This window comes from Crocodylus siamensis, chromosome 5 (assembly GCF_052110815.1).
Source record: "Crocodylus siamensis isolate JL-2025a chromosome 5, ASM5211081v1, whole genome shotgun sequence".
Lineage (NCBI taxonomy): Eukaryota > Metazoa > Chordata > Crocodylia > Crocodylidae > Crocodylus > Crocodylus siamensis.
This window is the reverse complement of record NC_143399.1, coordinates 143,709,835-143,732,296: the sequence shown is the minus strand read 5'-3', so window position 1 is coordinate 143,732,296 and position 22,462 is coordinate 143,709,835. Positions and strand designations below refer to the sequence as shown.

General features: G+C 42.6%; 1 long non-coding RNA gene across 1 annotated transcript in view; it reads right to left on the bottom strand.

Moving 5' to 3' along the window:
• Nucleotides 1–22,219, bottom strand: part of LOC149864693 (uncharacterized) — a 52,015-nt gene extending 29,796 nt beyond the window's left edge. The window contains exon 1 of the long non-coding RNA XR_016442709.1: nucleotides 22,163–22,219. This is a non-coding gene — a long non-coding RNA (uncharacterized LOC149864693). The remainder of the gene's footprint in view (nucleotides 1–22,162) is intronic.
• Nucleotides 22,220–22,462: the final 243 nt, after the last annotated feature.

Here is a 22,462-nt window from a genome sequence, read left to right as displayed (position 1 = left end):
TCCAAAGATTTTGTTCACTCTGCATCAGTTTGTGGCACAGAGTCTGGCTCTATTTACAGCAGGAACTAGAAATTTCTATGATGTTACAATAACAATACACAGTTGCAAAAAGTGTGTGAGTGAGTGCGTGTGAGAGAGAGAGAAGCAGAACTGGAAAAAAATCCAAAAGGTCATCCAAGGTAGGAACATCCCTATCCAAACCATCCTACACAAATCCATTGTCTAACCTCTTTGCAAAACTACAGTCAAACCTGGCACAATAAACACCCCAATCTGCCAGAGGTAAACTAGGGGGCCAAGGTCCTGCTGCTTTAAAGGTTGTTAATATATGTTTGAGAGAACCAATGAAGAGGGCCAGGAATAATAATGAATGCAGGTAGGAAGAGACCTATTTTGAAACCCGTACAATTGCATACCTGTAGGCCTTTGGATAGAGCTGGATCTCTCCTTATCCCCTTCCTTTAACAAAAATTTGTTAATTAAATGGCTAAGTACGGAATGTACAGACTGAAAAGAGAAGTAAAAACGCCTAGCTGCACCACACCAAGTGTCATGAGACACTCAGAAGAGCCTGAAAATGGGTCAGAATGAATTAAAACTGCTCCAGACTAATTTTCAAATATTCAAACTCAGGCAAAGCAGGGAAATAAAAATCTTCTCATTTAATGAGAGAGAGAGAACAATATTATATGGGTCAGAGATAAAGCTATGCATATTACAGAAGTGCTACAGAGAGAAACTTAGCAAAACATCAAATGCTTTAAAAAGAAAGAAAATAAAGTTAAGGGATAAAAGAAAATTAAAATTGGTTCCTAAAATCAAATTCAGAGTTTGAGGAGGACTTGAACAGAAGTATAGAAAAGTTCTGAAAGACATTTCTACAAGAGGGTGTGTTAGAAAAGAATCTGCCTTTAGAGGGACCAGATAGGGAAATGAGAGCATTCAAAATATTCTACATGCATAAATTGGACTTTTCTATTTTGCTGTCTTCCTCTGAAAAGTGTCACCTGTCATGAAGCTTCATACTAAGAAGAAAATCTTGCTTGATAGAGAAACCCTTGAGATGTTTCCATCCCAGCCTGAAATTACTAGCCAAATGAATCATGGACAAAAATGGTTTCTGTGAACCAGCCTACAGGGACCGGTTCCTCTGTAAATTCTTTTTATAAGAGTCATCCACTTCAGAACAAAAAGACAAAGGCCCCAGGTTTCAGCGAGTGCACTCTATTTCTTGAGATCCAGCAAAACAAGACTTAACAGAGATCCCATTCAAAGGGACAAGGATTCTTTCATTTTCTTCATCTTTCTCCAGTTTACTGAAGAACTTCTAGACACGTTGTTTATGTATCACTTTTCCTTCCAAGCTGCAATATGCATGCTAAGACAAGATGGGTAAAACCTGGTAAGATATTCAAGCACCCTGGTATCATGTGCTTCAATCCTAAAAATGTGCAAGTCACAAGAAAGCAGGAAGGCAACTTACATTTGAAGATTACAATAGAACTGAACAACAAACATATGCAAAAAAGAATCTGTCATTTTTGTGGCACAGGAACCCCAGTGGGGCGACTAATTATGTATCTAAAAGCTCAGGGTGGAACTCCTACCTTAGTTAAAAAGCAAGTAAACTTCTAGCCTAGGGACAGAAATTACACATAAACCAGTTTAAGTGATTAGAAACTGCTTCAAAACCTGTACCAGAACAGAAGTTCAGTGTGCATAAACCAGTTTCAAACTGGCCAAAACTGGTACAAGATAAATATGGTTGAATGTAGTATCAGGCTTAACTGATTGAGGTCAAACTGGTTGCTGGAACTTCTGTTCCAGATCCCACAGTTAAAGGGGGCGAGGTCCTCCCCTTCCTCCCCCCACCACTGTTTTTGAGAAATCTGTGCAAAAGCTTAGCAGATATTCAGTCTTAACATCCAGTGGATAACAGGATCTTTTTTTTATTCTTTGGAGGTCATGTAAAAATGCAGAGATAGGCAGAGCCATGACACCATCCTCTCCTCCTGTGTGTGCTTAGCTACACTGAGGAAACATGTTGTAATTTCCCTGCTTCAGTATATTCCAAGAAAGCAGAATGCCTGCAGTGCTGCCTGTGAAGCAGTACAAATGCACACTGCCCCAAAGCAGATCTGGGTAAAAATGACAGTGTCTTTTATCATTGGGCACATTACTACAAAAACAGAAGAAAGAAACATAACTAAATTAAAAGTGACGTGAAAGGAAAGAGTGAGTGATAGAACTTGAATGGTCACACATACCATATTCGGATTGTTAAACGTAAACTGGAGAATGCATTTGAAACCCCGGATTGAGTTATACAGTCCCTAGCTAAGCCAAAAGCCCTACCAAGTCCCTTTGGACTTTTCTCTGAATAAAATCCAAATACATTTGCTTCATATTTAAGATACAGTATATTTTAAAAAATTAAAACAAAGTCCAGGTCTGAGACACTTGAAATATTAGTGGCAGGCCTGTGTGAAGTGGCAAGAATTCTCTTCAGATTCTGATTTGGCTGATTGGAGGGATTCAAATCACTGTCCTGATTCAATTTGGCTGAATCAGATCCAAAGATTTGATTCCACTTTGGAGATTTGGGCATAAACTAAGCAAGCAGCAGTCCTCACTACGCTGGACACAGCTGCCGCCACCTGGTAAGTCTGTTGTGGTGGGCAGAAGTGAGAGGGAAGGGGCGTTCGGGAGGCAGATCAACATCCCCACATCAAGGGAGGGATTGGGGCTGGAACAAGCTGCCCAGCTGAGGTTGGGGGAGCACAGGACTTGGGAAGAGGGGCTCGTGCCACTGTGTATCACTGCGCACCGCCAGTCCAGGAGGGCATGGGAGCAGGCATGTGCCCCTGGATCTGCACAGGGGTGGAGGGCAGACTGGGCTGAGCTGCACTTGGGGAGGCTAGACCCAGCTGCCCATCACTGGGCTGCGCTCCATAAGGTGGGTGGAGCCAGGGCTGTGTACCAGGCAGCTAGCCCCAGCATCAGCCCCGGCCCTGCCAGTCCTGCTGAGCACAGTGGAGTGGGGGCTTGGAGGGGAGAGGGGGGAGGCCTGCAGCCACCTTAAAATTCCCCATAGCCCCTGCCACCAGCCCAGCTCTGATCCAGGTGCACGTGCCCACTGCTATGCCCTGCTACTGCTTGCCCAGCTGGAGTGAAGCTGTGGCTTTTCCAGGAGGTACAGGGAGGCTGAGTGAGGGGGCAGGAAAGCATAGACCCTGCTCCCAGTGCCTTCCACCACCTGTCTGGAGCAAAGCCTGGCCCAGCACACCCCACACAGATCCGGGGCACATGCCCACCCAGAACAGTGGCACGTGGTGGCACACAGTGGTGGGAGTCCCCCTCTCCTCCCACCTCAGCTGGGCAGCTTGTCCCAACCCCAATTCTTCCCTCACTGTGGGGATGTTGATCTGCTCCACCCGATTCCTCTCCCCTCCGCATTCCACCCACCACAACAGACTTACCAGCTTGAGGAAGCTGTGTCCAGCGTGGTGAGGATTGCTCCCTGTTTAGTCTATGGCGGAATCTCCAAAGTGGTGCTGAAACTTCCAGATATACTCAGAGGCTTCCAATTTGATTCAGACCTTTTAATTGGTCTCCCTATTCAAGTTGGATTTGGAGGTTTGGCTGCCAAATTGGGCCGAATCTCCTCCAAATCAAGTCAGCTACCAAAGCTTCGCACAGCCTTAATTAATGGGTATGGCAACACTGGCAAAATGAAGCTCACACAGTATCAAATGCCATCATATTAAGGAATAGATGCAATCTGTCCGTTGGGAAAAAAAATCAATAGAGGAGATTGGTAGATCAAAGATTACTAGATAAGCTATAGTTTCAGAACTAGGCTTGACAAAGAATCTGAGAGGGAGAGGCAGAGAAGAAGGAAGTTAGTTCTCAAAGGAGACTGAATTTGGCCTAGATGTAGAAGTAGGAGTAAATTTGAGAGAGACTGACTGGGGTTTGGATTTTCCTATTTATTATCCATGATACCCAATTAGCTTTATGATAGCATCTGAAGCTCACAAAAATTAAATGTATATAGAGATTAAAATTCCTTCCAAAATTGTTTTAGGGGAAATTGGTTGCTTAAAATATTCCCTTTTCCAAAAGGTAATACTTCAAAGTAATTTTAAAAGAGGGTAACTTAAAATGGTGTTTAAACTGTGTTTAATCCTGACACACAAGGTATTATGTTATTTGGTTAAATCCAAAGCCTGGACATAAAAGGTCCCTCAGACTGATGCTCAACTTGTATGCAATGTCTTTCTTTGACAGTATTCGGAGAATAATTAATATCTATGGAAATGGTAGAACCAATAAAACTCAAATGTTAGATCATTTCTCAACCATGAAGTGGTATCCCACAGAATAGAACTTTATTAGAAAAAGACTGTGAGCATAAAGAAATTAGAATGAAGGTCAAGATATTGAGCCATATACACAGCAAATTTAATAAATAACCTAGATAGAATTTTAAATTAAATAAATAACCAATATCTAGGTTATTTATTATTTGGTTAGTTGGTTATTTTTTAAAGGGCAATTACTATAATGTAGTTATTGCTTATTTAATAAATATATTATAGTAGTTTCCCTTTACTTAGGGAATAATTAATATATTAATTTTCTTTTAATGTTCTGAGTCTCGTCCTAATTAAAGTGCTTAGACCGTCTCATATATCAGTATCCCTGTGCTTCAAAATGGCGGTGGGGTACACTGTATCTGTGCATCTCCACTGCCATTTTGAAGAGTGGGGACACTGATACATGAGACACAGAGACTGGCTGGAGTGCAGTAATTACCATGCTAGAGCAGACTCAATTAATTGAGTTCTCTGACACAATGTGATTACAGTGCATCGGAGCAACCTCCCGGCTCACGTATTTAGATTTCCCCTTCCACCCCCTGAATTGCCCCCTGCCTCCCAAATAAGCTCCTTCACCCCTGGGATTGCCCCACTGCTGCCCTGATTGTCCCAAGAGCAACAGCAGTGGCTGTGGCCATGCAGAGAACTTCCTGGGCTTCCTGTAGCTGTGTGCACAGATCCAGCCCTGCTGGGCCTCTTCAACCCCCACAATCCCTGCCCCCCTTCAGCCATAAAGCCCATAGCCACTGCTGAAACTGACAGCTCTTGTGCTGATTGGGGTACAGGGTCAGGGTGGAAGGGAGGAGATCTGGGGGCAGAGAAGCCAATCTGGAGGCCAGTGGGGGATGGAGGCCTTGATTAGAACAGCAATCTGGGCAGCAGGGAGGGATCTGGGGCTAGAGTGGGCAATACAGCAGCTCCCCACTCACCTGTGCCACTAGCCCCACTTTATGCCTTTCCCCTCCTTCCCCACTCACCCCCTCCCTACTCACTTGCTGCCTGGCTGTCCCCAGCTGTGAATCCAGGTCCATAAATTCATGAATGACAACTAGTCCACCTGGGAACAGTGCCTCGTAGGATACTGGAGGACCACAAATTGATGGTTTTATCTTAGGTGAACAGCCAGAAGTTAACTTAATACGAGCTTGGTAGCACAACTAAAAAATAATCCATATCTAAAGTGTCATAATTTAAGACACCTAGACAACACGTAGTACTTGTTAATAACCCATGCTATCCTTTAAGTTAAATGTTCTTAACACTAACTGTAAAATGTAATCTCACCCTAACTTGTGGGGCATCCCATCAATACCTTAGAAGTTCAGTAAAACAGATAATTTTCCTGGAATCAGCTATTACCTTCACTTGCCCAGTCAGAATCATGTCAAAATTCATTTTAAATTCTTAGACCATAGAAATCCAGAGCTTTATTCAATTTTAAAAGACTGAAGCTGGCCCAACACAAACTAATAGCCCTACTTCTAATTTCTCCTAGGATATCAGCAATTGCCAAAGCAAAGGAATGTTGTAGACCAGACCAAACAGCAAGAGTTTATTATTTTCTACACTAAGTTCCTACTAAGATGCAAAATTTTGAAGGAGATTATTGGGGGAGGGAATTTTCCAAGTAAATCTTCCCTTGAATAAGAACTTGAGAACTCCTAGACACTATCTACATGAGCATTCTGTATATGGGACACTAAAATTCTTCAGTTACTAACAGTGAAAGAAGATAAAGTGACAAATTGATAAGGGTGCTGGTGAAATAAAGCAGATAAGTTGCTGTGTCTGGAGGACTACAAACACTTATCTCCGATGTGGAAAATTTAGAAAAATTGCTCATGATTTGAATTCTGATGATCTAGAGGAACTCAGAGATGTAGCCCAGATGCAAATGTTTTATTGAATGTAAACTGAAAGGAGGTCATCCATTACAAAAATGCAATTTTCTTTTTAGGTCTCATCAATAAAGCATATTGGAGACAGTGTGATTTTCTGGCATTTAAGTACAAAGCAGTCTACCACTTACTGGAAAGCTGGTTTGTTAAAGATGCAAATATCAGTATATTGTAAGTATCAGTATGCTGTATATTTACAAAAAGGGAAAATCTTTAGGAATGTTTTACTAATCTTATGCAATAACAACTAAACCAATTCTGAAATGGACTAAAATACCACACTGATACATTTCTGGGATCCAAAGATTCTGGATGCCATTATTAAGAAAATACAGTGGATAATCTGCAAGTAAGTTTCACTAGGAAGATAAGGAACTAAAACAAAGTATATTTCATCCTAACTATTAGACAAAACTGAATCCATCCATCCATCCTGCTATAATTCCACTCTCAAATAAGGGCCAATCCTCCTGTATAGCCCTTTGAAAAGCAATGGGACTAATAGGTTTTCCCTCCTATTGCTTGTACATTTGATATTGGTCTTTGTTACAAAAGCCATATAATAGGAGATCCATTTTTCAATACTGTCAATAGTTGTTATTCTAGGTGGTGCATACAGAGGGTCATTATCCAGAGGAACAAAGGGAAAAGCAAGATGTATAACAGGGAGCCAGGGGCTCATGTTACTTTAAGGGATGCTACAGCAGGTTAAGCTGGCTGTATGGGAGCCAGCAGCTAGGAAGCAGCCTATCTGCTAAAGGGCTAGCTGCCAGAAAGAAGACCTCCAGGGAACACAGAAAGAGATACAAACAGCTCATCTAAGCCACCACAGAGAAAGGCAGGGCAGCCATCCAGCCTAAATGGAAACCCCTGTGGGTGGCTGGAAAGCTACCTGAAAGGAAGGGGTGGGACTATAGAGGTACACAAGACTAGTGCCTGAGAACAAGCGGTCAGTCTGACCCTACAGGTAACAGGGAGAGGAGCTCAGGAGCAGGATGGCTGCAGAAAGGGACTGACAGGCACCCAGGCTGTCCCCAAGAGATGCAAATTGAGAGCTAGAGGCAGACTTGTAGCCTGCAGGCAAGTTACTGGCCCAGGAGGTGGAGTTTAAGTTTAAAGCAGCTGCTTGAATTTTTGTTCTAGTTTATACCAGTAGACTAAGTGCGACTATAATGGGTGAAAAAGAGGCCACAGCAGGGTGCCTGAAGGGCACACCAAGGTTTAAGACACAGCAGGGTGCTTCAGAGGCATGCTAGGTTGTGGGCCTTGTCAGGAGCAGGGATATAAGGGCAGGCCTGAGGCCAAGAGGGCTACAGCCTGAGCCTGGAAGGGGTAACAGGAGCAGCCTGAGACCAAAAAGGCTAAATCCTGAGCAAGGAAGGGCAATAAAGGTGGCCTGAAGTGGAGAAGGCTAGGGCCAAAGCCCAAAGAGGGCAACTAGTGCCAAGAATCCAGGAAGGGCGAGATAGGGGCTGATGCAGAAGAGCAGAGGTCCAGCATAGCAGATGTGGGCCAAGGGGAAGTCCAGACAGAAAAAGGGGCCAAAGTTCAGAAGATCAAGGCCCCGACAAAGACTTTGAAGCCTGAGGGGTTAAACATTGCACTGGGGGCAAGTTGTCCCAGTGAAGTGATAACCTGTAACATCTGCAAGGCAGGGGAATGGCTGTAGGGGCAGGAGGCGGCCACAAACTGCACCTAAGGAAATGGGTGCCTGGGGTGTGGATGGAACCAGGAAGGCCCCACTTAGTGCTTGAGGGGCAGGACTGGGATCAGTTGAATCTGGGAGGGATCTGCTGTCTGAAGCACATAGAAGGACTCATTCTGAGGCCCTGAGGCAGCCTCCCTTTTTACAATAAAATGACTCCATAAAGGCATGGCAGAGAAGAGAAAAGGGAAGGTACCCAAAGATCTGGAACCAGAGTGTTGGCTTAGAAATGGTATTTAAAGGTCTGTTTTTTGGGAATTGGCTTATAGGTATAGATGCATACATTATTAGGGTTTAAAATGGACAGCAGGGGTTAACTGATTTCTAAAGCGCTTGGGTCTTGCTGTCTCACAGTCTCTCATAAACCTTAAAGCAGACAGGCTGTCTAACATAACAAGGCCAAAAAGGACACAGTCTAGAAAACAGCCTGGGAACCAAGGGAGTATGTACCACACAGCCCATAACACGAAATAAAGTGACACCAGCTAACGAGTCTTCAGAGCAGGGCAGCCTGAGTCCCAGTTTTGGGGGAACAGACTAAATTAGGAAAAGGCCTGGAAGGCCACATGAACATGTGACCACACAGAGGACCAACCAGAGATAGCCATGGAGTCATCAGGAGGGAAGGAGAATACAAAAGCAGAGACTTGAGAGTAAAAAAGGGTCCCTCCTTCTCTTCCTTTCCATCCTTCCCTTTGTCCTGTCTTTCCTCCCATCTTCCCTGTTCCTTCCTCAGCCCCATCCCCCAGGAAGGGTCCCCAGGGCCACCATGGATATAAGGTATACTAGCAGCCTGTCTCATACACCCCACTGGAGGGGGGAGGTGGAGTGTGGACTATGACATGCCACCTCCAGAATGCTGACATGCCGACCTAAAAGAAAGAGCCTCAGAGTGGAGACTGCATCCTGACCAGATGTATTTTAACTCTCATGACAGCCCTAGGATTTGGTAGATATATAGATTTGCTTGATTGTTTGTGTTGCTTTGTTTCCTGTTATCACCCTGTATCAATAAATTTGCCTATTATTGAATGGGAAGGTTGTAGTCAGTCTGAGGGTGGGTCCTCCTCCACACACCCTTGGAACAAGGTATCTGAATCCTAAATCCAGAGCCAACACAGGACAGGAGCTGCATGGCCCCAGGGATGCACTGCCATAAATGGCTAATTTTGCATTCTGGGCCTCTCCCCAATTATTTGTTCTACTGCATGTCACTGAAGAAGCAAAAAGAGCATAGGGAAGCAAGTACAGAGTAAAAAGCAAATATAGAAATGAAATCTTACAGCTACCATTTTGGAGCCTCTATTAAGTAGTAGGAAAAACATTAGGATAAACTGTTTTTGCTCCTTTGGTTTTGAAGGATGTTCCTGCTAACATGAGCAGCAGCAGGGCCATATGAATGACCCTCTCATCATATTAGTAAACTTCCACAAACGTTCCTTGTATCTTTAAGGTGCTGCAAAGATGCCACAGAAATCTTTAAGGTGGCTAATCAGAAAATTAGGCATGAAGTCTTTTAAGTAGGTCCAAACCACCCTTCAAATGCTGTTTGTATTCACACGCACACTCAGGTTGTATGATAGCAGTGCCTACTAGCTCTTTCCTCAGAGATTAATCTTGTTTCTCCTCATCATCATCCTTCCTGCACCATAAGGCACACACCAGTTTTTTTCCTCCTGCACTCATTTTCCAGGCCTTTTATATTCAAATATAATAATGATGCTTTAGTCTTTACTGTACTATAACACATGCCTTTACATCAGCCCATCCAAGTCTTTGCCATGAAGTCTCCAAAAGACTACTTGCTTACATAGCCTGTAATTAATCAATCTGGTCAATTCCTATTGACCTAAACAAGACCCTGAGCACCCGCACTCAGATTTTCTAAGAAGGTTAACAGTTTAATATTGCTGAATTTTAATAGGACTAAGTGCCTAACTCCCTTTGAAAATTCAAGCTCTGAGACTCGCACACTAAGCAGTCTTTAATATTCTTAAGTTGAATATTTTAAATACTTTTCAAATCACTGCCAGCTCCTGTTAGTATTGCCAAGTAAATTAACTAAGAATTAATTTGAAAAGATTTGGTATGTGAGAAAGTGGTTTCCAGTGAGAATCGGCTTTTTTCAGAAACAGCCTTTAACAAGGACAGTGCCTTCAATTTGAGAAGAAGCGTATTCATGTTTGCCTGGTTGAGTGTTTAGAACAAACCTGAGCATTATCTTTGCTTGGGAAATTAAATGTTTGCAAATGCTAAACCTATTAAAGAAGGCCTATTTACCTCAAACAGTGCAGCTTTATAACAACATGCACATAGACAAGGCTGAGAGGGACAAATTATAATTAGGATTAAAGATAGTTTGCCAGGACATATGTCAACTGAGGGACAATTGGTATAGCCTCTGAAAAGGCAACAAGCAGCAAGTTTATTCAGCATTTTTCCAATATATTGAGGTAGATTGTACTGTTGATGCAAGAACCTTTCCTTGGTCTCTTAAAATATTAGTTTCTCTGCATTGGCCTTGAGGCACCCGCCTCCAAGTACCTCTTACCAAAGTAGAAGCCACAGGTGATCCCCAGGCTGAAAACAATAGACATTTTTCACATACCTTAAATCCTATACATTCAGGTTTAGAAAGGAATCTCAGTCCTGCTCTCTTACTAGCAAAGTCTAAACTTAAGTGTTTACTGGAAATGCAACACTAATAAATTAAAATACATTGTCTCTCTCCATCTGCTTTTTCTTTAATTTACCCAAATCCTCCATTAACTGAACATGTGGCGTAAATCTTCAAGTTATGGATGCATCTCTTGAGAGAATGTAGAGAGTCCCAAGACAAAACTGAAATCATCAGTATGATAACTGCCAAAGACCCCTAATTCAGTTGCTTAAGACCCTATCAATGTAGGGTCTTGAGCATGGCAGTGCTTAGCATTGATATACTCAACTTTTAGGTGCCCAGTTTGGGGAGTGGAAACCTGAGTTACTCAAATTCGTTCTACAGTGGATGGGGAATAGGATTCACAAGGTAGTCTGGTAAGAGAGGGAAGGGGGAGGGGACATAGAGCAAGTCTTGTTTACTGGGAGCACCAAAGAACAATCAGCAACTTACTGAAGATCTCAAATGGCTACATAAGTTATTCTGCTTTTGGCACTGAGTTAAATATGCTTCCATACAGGAAGTACTCAACAGAAATGTTGTTCCTGAAACTGTGGTCTGCACAGTAAACAAAATGCAGTGAGACAGCACAAAGAAGATATAAAATTAGAATATATCCCTGTATAACAGGAAGCCAGGGACTCTATATTAATATTGAGAAGTAGGTAGCAGTGGAGAGAACTCCAGGGCAGGACAGACTGCTTGCTAAGAGCATCAGGAGAATAGGCTACCTGAGCACCTTAGGCTGGGACAGTGTTTAAATGTAGAGCCTACAATGGTTGAGGCTGAGGAACTGTGGGAGACCCCACAATGAACTGATTACTAGAAAGGAACTCAGAGTTGACTATGAGAGGGACTTTCTTATGCAGCCTGACTTTTCTGTTACAGCTGTAACTGGAGGAACATGATTGGACTGATAAGGAAGAGGGAGGTCTCAGAGGCATCTGAGGGGTGCATGAGGATTACTAGACCTGCAGGGACTGGACTTAAAACTCAGATAGATCATAGCTGAGGAAGGCTGCAACCCCAGGGTGAGGCATAGCCAGAAGCCCTAAGGAGTACAGTCAAGGCCCTACAGGGTCACTATCCAGGCCCTAGGGGTAAGACTAGAATCCTTGAGGGGTGATGAGGGAACCCAGGAAGAATGAGTCCCTTGAAGGGCGACATCAGATTCCAGAGGGAGCCGATCCAATCCCTAGGAGGCAAGACCAGAAGCTAGACGAGATACCAGCCCAAGGGATCCTCCCCCAGGGTAATGAACTGTTAACACTGGCGAGGTTTGAATATGGCTAGAGGGTGGTCTAGGAGGAGAACCGCTGCCAACACCGGCTGCAGAGAAGCTGTTCCCCATGAGACCCAGGGGTCAGAGCCAGCCGGGGCAAGCGCAGGGAGAACAAGGCGGAGCATCTCGACGCCAGCTCGCACAGGACGGTGAAGGAACATCTAGAACACTGTCTGGGGATATACCCAGAGTGACCCAGGGAGACAGAGCGGACTGCAGGTAGGAGTGCGAGGATGCTGGAACGCCAAAGAAGTCCTGCCAGGGAGAAGAGGACCCTGGGAGAGCCCTGGAGGGGTTGCTGTCAAGGGGGGTATCGCCGCCAGATCTGGATGGGTCATTGAGCAGGCTAAAGAACAGATGCTGAGGTGACAGGGAGGGAGAAGTCAACCCATTCCCTTAGAGACCCAGGAAAGGTAGAAGGGGAAATCAAAGGGGCAGGTTGCCCAGTGATTCTGTTGAGGCTTTTTTTTTTTTTTATTAGTTGTTTTCCAGACTACAGGTGTACAGGAAGGGAGTGGGTCCCCGAGTAGTGAGGCCGAGAAGGAAGCTCAGAGGTTTTGGTCCTGTTCCTAGGTATTCCCTCGAGGGAAGGTGGGCCTAGAGGCGTGAGCACGAGACTCAAGTCGTGGGTGTCCCCTCACAAAAGAAGGAGGCCGTTAGACGGACACTGCTCCATTGGAGGTGAGAGGCTGGGGTGTAGGGGTGGCAGAGCCTTGTGAGTAACTGCTGGGTGAACCACAGGCCAACAAGTGCACTCGAAGAACAACCCCACACACTGAGGTCCAACAAGTTGTGGCAGGCAAGCACGGGGTTAAAGACTCGGGCGGAAGACATCAGCTCAGGCGAGAACATGAACCCATGAGGTATTTGACACCTACCACTCAAGCGAAAGCCACCCGGGAGAAACTGTTCAAGACCTGGCAGCTACAATATCCTTTCAATAATAGTCTTAAAATGATACAACAGACTGTTTGCCATCATACTTCAATGATCTCCTAGTAGGCAACTATTGATTAAATCTCCTCAGTGAACATGATCACAAATCAACACTATATAGTAGGAGGTCCAAGAGCACACAAATTTCAGATGAAAATCACTTTCTCCTACATGATGCCTCATTTATTATCTTAGTTATAGACCATTGATTTTGGTCACTGAAGATAAAAGAACACGTAACAGAAGATGCACAGTTCACTACTCCCCTCCGAGGGGAAATTGTAGTAAACTGTAAGTTCACAGACAGTTTGTAGGCCACTTTTTCAGGTAGTCCAAGCTCTAAAAGTTCTTTGCAAATTGATGGTCAAAAAAATATTAGCAAGACACAGATCAGGCTGGCCTCTTTCTTCCTTCATTTGACAGTCACTTCCCATTTAGAGTCTTGCAGTCAATCCCTAACAACTTGCAAAAATTTTTATATAATATTGAGTATGGTTCCCTTCCTATAAATTTACTTTAAGCCATGTTACAGAATTCTATAACAGAGGTACAATACTATAGTGAAGTCTATAACATGGTTTAGAAATTCTAAAACTGTAAAGAAGGTTATAGAGCTCATCAGAAACTTGAATTTCCATTCAGAGAAAAAACGTAAAGAAAATTCTGAAAAAAGTAATATTTGGAGTCTTGTTCCTTTTTAATAATGCAGAAAATATATAAAAGCCTAAATTAAATCTTAATAACATATTATGAACAATTATATAAATACAAAAGAATGTTTCATTATTGTCAAAATGAACTAAAAACATTAAAGCCACTTGTTTTGTTTCATTTAAATTATTTTCCATTGAAAATTTACTACTCAAAATAATTAAATTTCATCAAAACTACCTGTTGTCATATAAACCATGAATAGGGTTACCAACTTTCAGGAATCGTGATATAGTAGGACTGGAATGTTCTTATAGCCATGATGATCTAGGAAATGCCTGAGAGGCAAGGCTTTTTGTAAGGTATCTTTTATTGGACCAATTATAAAGTTGGAAGAGCTGTTGGACAAGCTTTTGGCCACCAAATGCCCTTCTTCAGGTCTTGCATGATGTAAGCTGGCTGTTTTAACTTAAGGGATTTTAGCAAACAACATATTTATTTGAACCACTCACACATAAGAGGTACCAAGTTAGACAGCATGGATATGACAGTATACTTATTTTAGTGTGTGCTCTATGATTTTATTGAATACTGTGGAAGCCAGTGCAAAATCTGTATTAACGGAAAAAATAAGGAATGAGAATTTAACATAAAACTTAAGCTATACAAACATCATGATTGCTTCAGCTACCACTAGAATCCAGCTACATATTATAAATGATAGAAATTTAACAAAGAGAATAAATAAAAGCACTATCGTAGCATACATAAGTGAAACAGGGAGCTTTTAAATGTATTCAGACTTGTGCACTTGTATTGGATATTACCATTATTTAAAAGACTGATCTAATCATCATTAGATATAAAGCATGTTCAGTCACAGCAGTAAAAAATTAAGGTTGCAGACCGAAGCATTCAAAAAATCAGCAAATGTTAGAGTTAAGCTTTGTGTACTATGTGTTACAATTCACCCATTAACGATACGAGCACATCATGTCCTGGAGAATCAGAAATTTGCTTTATTAAATTTCCTTTGTTACTTTAAAAAGTAAAAGTAAACGAAGTCAAATCCTTCCTTACACAGGCTTAAACTGCTCTATTTAGTTATGGGCCTTCCCTGAGGGTGCTGTGCAACGAGTATGGTTTTTCATTTATGCATCAAATCAACCCAGCTGTCCAAGTGGGGGCTCTGTACAGCCCTCAACTACATGAGGTAATTTGACATTCTTTCCTTTAACTCGTGCGACATTAGTATAATTCACTATCTCATATTCTCCTTTATCACTGGGATTGCTTCAGTATTTAACCTTCCCCTGATCCCTTCTCTTCTGGCAAGTATAATCTATTTTTCCAACTTTTCTGCATACATTAGCCCTCTAAGGATTTTCCCATTATTCTTGATGCTTTCTGTCTCGTTTGGAAAGAGGACAATGTTCTTCTTCACAGTTTAGTATTACACCCCAAATCCACCACAGGAAAACCACAAATGGGCCAGGACTGATGGAAGAGGCAACCAAAAGAAAGTTGTTGAGCTCCCACAGCTTCAGCATATTTCAGTGTCAAACCAGCTGTCTCCCCAGAAAACCTCATAGAAGAAAGTTGTCCCGTGTGCTGGCCCTGAAACTCCTCTGGAAGATGACAGTTCGGAAATCAGTAGGGCTGAGTGAAACAGCACCGTTCCATTATGACGTCCGCTTTGATGGGACGGTGTTTCATTTAGAGTTTCATTTCATTTCAAAGCACTGTTCCAATTTGTTTTGTCAAAACTGGTTCACTGTTTCAACGTTTCATCTATAGGCTATAATGGGAAAGTACAAAACTGTCTATAACTTTGTCATTTCTTGCCTGATTCAGATGAAACTTGAGATATGGTAGCCCTTCTAAGGCCACAAAGTCTGCCAAGTTTCAAGGAGATGGGTACAGAGGTTTCTGGGAAATTGTACCTCAGGCTGCTGACAAGCAAAACTCATGACATGGGTGACACTGTGTGTATGTTAAGGCATGCCCTCACTGGTGCTGGGGCCTCTACACAACATGGTAGTGTGCCCCAATGAAGTCTTCTCCCCCCCTACAGCCTCAGCCTGGTCCACCACTTTAAATGACAACAGGTAAAATAATAACTTAGTAAGCAGCAGCACAGTAGCACCAGCAGCATCTCAGGCAGCCAAACTGACAGAGCCCCTCTTCCCCCTCCTCTCCTTACTTCCTGTTTCCCTGAAGGCAAGCCCAGCTTGGGCTTCAAAACTCAAAATGTTTTGAAACTTTTGAAACATTTCAACTGCCCTCATTTCGTTTTGTTCTGAGGCTGTTTCAAAGCCCTTTGTTTCGTTTCGATTTCGTTCTTTCAAGCTTGAAACAGCATTGAAACAAAACAGCCGGCCAAATTTCGCACAGCCCTGGAAGTCAGTTGGCTAGTAACCCCAAAATAAAACGTGGTTGAGGTACCAGAAACCCCTCTGTGAAGATATGTCATAGCAAATAAAATTGAAATATAGTCAAGGGAACCCAATGCTGAGTGACTGGGATGGTAGAAGCAGAGAATTAGGTAAACTAGAAAGTAAGATGAGATGAGAAAAAAAGTTCCATAACGTGGTTGGCAGGAGGACAAAGGAGGCAAAGCAATTTCCAAACCTATGAGTTTGAATCTACCATACAGTATTTGGTTTCAAAATCCAAAATATAAGGAGACAAGGGTTTAGATACCCCTAAAGTTAGAGATAATTTTCCAACCCAAGTTTACTGGAAACTGGAAAACAACATGCAGAGGTAAAGTCTGGATTTTATACAGCGTAACAGCAAATAATAAGTTCAGCAAAATCTGAATGATTTTCCATATGTTCTTGTATTTTGCTTGTTCAGGTCAACAATTTTTGGTCTTTCATTCACATAGTAGAATACTTTCATATTGAAGTATGTGATATTTTACCATGTGGAGCAGTAACATTGTTTTGGAAGAACTGGGATCAAAAAGATTTTGATTAGTTTACCTTACAATTCCATGATAAATCATTTGCTCAGTACAGTTAGCTAAAATGTAATAGAAAACCAAAGATTTATGTCGAATAGCAACAAAATGAACAAGTTCCGTAATATTAAACCAATATAATATTTTTTTATGCCCTGACTTGCAAGACCTTCAAGTGATGTGAATCACTATAATTTTATGGCCAATTATTACTCTGTGCCATAAATATTTCAAATCTACAATGAACAATGATTAAAAGCAAAAAGATAATTTTTTTATTATTATTATTTGTATTTCAGCAGTGAACAGACGCCTCAGCAGTAATTGGGAGTCTGCTGAGATGGAGGTGATTATTACCTTCATAAGGAGACTTAAGTTCTGGTATTGCTGGAAGATTTCCATTTAACCATTCACTAATAAACATCGAGGTAAACCCTCAGGATTCTAATGGTGGGATGGAAAGGGCATGCCCATCTATTTCTCATGCGGGCATGAATCCTTATTCTTTTCCAAAAGGAATTAATTTCCTTGCTAATTTTCTCATTAAGCTACCTGAAGTTTGAAGAGTCTCTTCGAGAAACTTTCTCAGCTTCCCTCTTCCTTTCATTTCTAAACTCTCAAGTCTTCTACCATTTAAAAAACACATTAAACTTATTAAGTCATTAAGTTCCCCATTAAAATTGCTAATCTAATTTCTCTAGAAGCCAACGGGTGTATAGTTTCAGCAGTTTTGTTATTAGGTAATAGTTAAATAATAAACCTGGATAGGGACCTTCAAAAATTACTTCAGAGGCCAACAGAAGTGACATTTTTTGAGTGATCTGGCCCTTACAGGGTTCTACAGCTGTATCACCACACATATGAACAGCTGCAGAGCACTTTTAAAAATGGCCAATCACATGAAAAATTAATGCTGGTTAAATCAGGTATTACATTAAAGGCACTCAAAAGTAGATCACTTTAGAGAATTTGTGTTCCCTCCAGAGGTAATCTTATATGTTGGGGTGGAGCTGGGCTGGTGCTTAACCCTGCCCTCTGGACTGTCAGCAGGAAGGAGAGGGAGTTCCCAGCTGCTGAATGGACAGAGTTGGGGGATGGTCAGGGTGGAACAGAGCCCAGTGCCTCACCGGCCTTACCTGGCTCTTCCCAATGTCCCAGCTAGGGTAGCTGGCAGCAACTAATGAGGCAAGGGAGCCCCATTCCCCATCCACCATCCCCTTCCCCTCAGCTCTGGCCAGGAGCTCATTATTCACTGCTCCCACTTGCTGAATGGCCAAAACTGAGAGGAAGGGCTCCCCATGAGGCAAGGGGGCCCCATTCCCTGGCCCCCTCCCCCAGCTCTGGTCATCCAGCAGCTGGGAACTCCCTCTCCCTCCCCATCCCTCACTGACAGCTCCAGAGCTGAAGGAGAGGCAAGGCTGGAAAGAGACAGTCCAGCTGCCTCCTGGGAGGCTGCTGGAGCATCTACATCTGCTGGCCTGGGTTGGTGCAGGCTGACTCCAGCCCTGCTCCACAACCCAACAGGACTGTTCGGTCAGGGGGTGGGAGGGGACACTAACTTATGGTGCATCATGTAAAGCACCAAGAGTTAGAGCAGGGCGCTAATATCTATCTGTACACAAGGGGCATGATCCAAAGCCCTTGAAGTCATCAGATCCACTCTCACCAACTTCAGTAGGCTTTGTAGAAAGCATTTGGTTCCTTTCAGTAAGAATTAACATGTCTAAATATATTTTAATCACACCATTTTACCATAGTGGAAATCTCAGAAGTCTAGAAATTAAAAGTCTTAAAACCTGAAAACATAAGCTCCCAGCTCTTCCCCTTGAGTTCACCAATGCCTGTATAAAGTCACTGACATACATCAAAGTAACTTAACGCCTGACAAAGTAAGCTAATTTTTTGTGAAAGGGTATGCCTTTCTAACTTAGTTAGTCTACAAGGTGCAACTTTACCTGGCCTTCTGCCAGATTTCAAATAAGCATAGCTAACTACCTCTCTCTATACATCAAAATGCCAATAGAATATTACATATATCCTTTTGGTATAGATTTGGTGTATACTTCCTCTGTATGTAGACTTTTCCTACAGATGAACTCTGAAGTTTGCTGAATTATATACTATAAAATTTATACTCTTGTAGCAAATATGTCTCCATTTTAAAATGCTACAATTTATGAGAATGTTAGAAAAAATCATTCATAACATTAAAAAAGTGAAGAACCTTGGGAGTATTCAAGAGTTAAGTGTTACACTCAGTTTCTTAAATTATCCTGTAAATCTCCTAAATGACTAACCTTTAAGGGAAATGCATATTAAGCACTGCTTACAAGTAAAGGCATACTTTTTTGTCATCCTTGTCTTCATCCCAGTTTAGAAGGTTTATCAGACAAATACAATACCACACAAAGCTGTGGGTAGCTTCGCAGCGCACCAAGGAGACAGTTGCTCTGTCCCCCTGCATCCACCACTCAGCTTCACAAATCCACATACCTACCCACTCAGAAACATGTCTGCTCCCACATGCCATACAACACCAGTGGAAGGAGGAGTTCAGAAGCCTTTTGCAGAACTTGCTGCAGTAAGGACCTCTACAAAAGCCCAAATCACAACAGGTAAAGATCATGGAAAGGAGCCACCAGGAGGACAGAAAGCAGCGTATGGTGAATGGCAAGGCGCTGAAACATTGTTCCAAGAGTGAGCAGTTTGCCAACTACGATTTAAATATCAACTGGGCCATGTTCCAATTCTACTGACACCTATTGAAAGTCTTTTCCTACTGCAAAATTATCAAGCTGTGTTTCATTGTGGACCCTGGGCAAGACTTAGAGAACATAGACACAAGTGAGTTGAAAGCAGACAAGGATAAGAAGGTACTGGAAGCTTGGTCTTTTTTGGCACTCTGTAACACAAGGTGGTCTCACTATATGGCAAAGGGAACTATAATGAGACTCACTTCATCCCACAGGCACCTGTACCTTCCTCAGAAATATCAAAGGAATTTATGTTAAGGAAATTAATTAATATAATTAATTATAAAATATTCTGAAGCACTTCCCACATATCTAGTGAGATAATGAAATATTGAAGAGAAATCTCCTCATGGGCACCATTTATTTTAAAAACCCTATATACGTCATATATTTTCCCTTTCTCCAAAGGGTTGTTTGTGTTTATTTTTCAAACTTAGAAAAATTTTTACAAGGTTAAAAAAAAACAAAAAGTGTTAAAAACTTGACTAGATATTCTCAAGCTTTGGTAATTTTCACTCTGAGGAAGTCTTTTTCAGGTGATAGCAAATTCAGCAAAATGTAGTTTTAGGAAGCCTGACACTATTCACAAGTTCAAGCCTTTTTTTTTTTTTTTTTTTTTACCAGTTTCAACTGGAGAAAAACAAAATGTTTCATTTTAATTTTTTTTTAATCAGATTTTTGGCTCTGCATTTTATATTATTTTCATTTAAAAATCTCAACCTTATAAGAAGCAGTATAAAATGGTTAAATAACCCAAAACAGAAAGGAATGATAATTTTGGAATAACCCAATGATTTTCAGTTTCATTTTTCAGATTCATAGATTTCTAGGATCAGAAGGGATCTTGTAGATCATGAAGTCCAACCCCCTACTCTAGGCAGGAAACAACGCTGGGGTTAAATAACCGCAGCTAGGTGGCCATCTAATCTCTTCTTGAACACCACCAAAGGTAGGGGAAAGCACCACCTCCCTTGAAAGCCCATTCCATATTTTGGCAACCCTTACCATAAAGAATTTCTTCCTGATATCCGATCTAAATCTACTCTCCTTTAGTTTGTGGTCATTATTTCTAGTAACCCTGAGGGGTGCCCTAGTAAACAGAGTATCCCCTATTCCCTATCTACTCACCCTGATGAGTTTGTAGACAGCCACAAGATCACCTCTCAGCTTTCTTCTCTTGCGTAGGCTGAAGCGATTCAGGTTCCTCAGTCTGTCTTCATAGGATCTTACCTGCAGGCCCTCAACCATACAAGTAGCCCTTCTCTGAACTTTCTCAAGGTTATCCACATCCCTCTTGAAGTGTGGCACCCAAAACTGGATGAAGTACTCCAACTATGGCCTGACCAATGCCGCATAGAGAGGAATGATCAACCCCCCAGACCTGATCATGATGCACCTACTAATGCAGGAAAGAGTGCAGTTAGCCTTACTTATTACGTCATCAGATTGATGACTCATGTTCATTTTTGCATCAACTAAGACTCTGAGATCCCTTTACACTGCTATGGTACTCAGAATGGTACATCCCAGTCTATAGATGTATTGGAGATTCTCTCTCCCGATGCAGCACCTTGCACTTATCCTTCTTAAATTCCATCCTATTGTGAGCCACCCACTTCCCCAGTTTATCCAAAGCTGCCTGGATTTCCTCCCTGCCCTTCAGTGCGTTAAATGTACCCCATAGTTTGGTGTCATCTGCAAATTTGGACAGAGTGCCTTCCACCCCCTCATTCAAATCACTGATGAAGATATTGAACACACCCCTGGAGGACACCACTGCCCACATCTCTCCAGGGAGAAACCACCTCATCCACCACCATTCTCTAGGTGCATCCCATAAGCCAGTTTTTCACCCACCTTACTGTGAAAAAATCCACATCACAGCTATTCAGTTTGCTTGTAAGAATTGGGTGCAACACTGTGTCAAAAGCCTTTTTAAAGTCCAAGTAAATAGCATCCATCTCCACCCCTACATCTAAGCAATTTGTGACCTGGTCACAAGAAGAGACCAGGTTAGTCAGGCAGGAGCTGCCTGCTATAAACCCATGCTGGTTTCCCCTTAACATTGTATTAGGTGATGGCCCCCCACAAATGTGATCCTTTATGATTTTTTCTAAGTTCTTGCCAAGAATAGAGGTGAGGCTAGCTGGCCTATAATTACCCAGGTCCTCCTTCCTCCCCTTCTTGAAAATAGGGACCACATTGGCTCTTTTCCAGTCTTCTGGGACCTGTCCTGAGTGCCATGAGCACTCAAACAATTGTACCAGTGGTTGGGCTATGATACCAGCCAATTCCTTTAGTACCCTTGGGTGAAGATCACCGGGGCTTGCTGACTTAAATATGTCCAGCCCCTCCAAGTGTCCCTTCACTAGGTCAGTACTAACCATAGTGGATTGGCATTTCTCTCACACCACACTAAAGTCTTCCAAAATAAAGTTTTCAGGTCAGCTTCCAAAGAATCCATTATCTCTGTACATATAGTGAAATTAATGTAGTATCCAAGTTTACCATAACTATTTAAAAATAGAAAATCACAGTGTGGGAGGGACACCACCATGAACCAAAACATAGCTCCACCACTGGAGTGGAGACAGAAGCGGCAGCCGCAGAATGCCGCCAAAGATCAAAGACACAGCAGCAGAGATGCCACCACCAGAAGGCAAGCCATGCCAGTGCCGGAGAAAGGAGAGAAGCAGCAACAGCAGAATACTGCTGGGGATCAGGCACATTCCTCAGAACCAGCATGGGCACATTTTGTCAGCTGACCATAGAAAGCCCCTCAGACCCACATTCAAGGAGGATCAAAAGTGAGGCTTCCTGAGAGCCCAAAGCGGTGTGAAACAAATGAATGCCCTGGCAGGGGTGAATGGTGGCAACCCTAAAAGGTGGGATGCCCTGCTAAGACTGGCTCAGAGAAGTCAGGGTACTTACCTCACTCAAATCCATTGATCCTGGACAATGCTGGCAGAGACTAGGACAGCGGTAAGCCTGTAGAGAGAGGAAGAGAGAAAGGATAGTGAAGCTGTGAGTAGCCCCCTGAGGGGGGAGAGAGAGAGAAAGAAGAGAGAGAGAAAGAGGCCCTGAGGGAGATTCCTCAAGGTGAGCACAATAACAAGTCAGGCCAGTGTGAGGCCTGAAGAAGGATGGTAAACCATCCAAAGTGGGACTAAACTTAGACAAGGGCCAAAAGCCCAGCTGTGGCTCATTGACTTTGCTTTAGCCTTGGCCAAG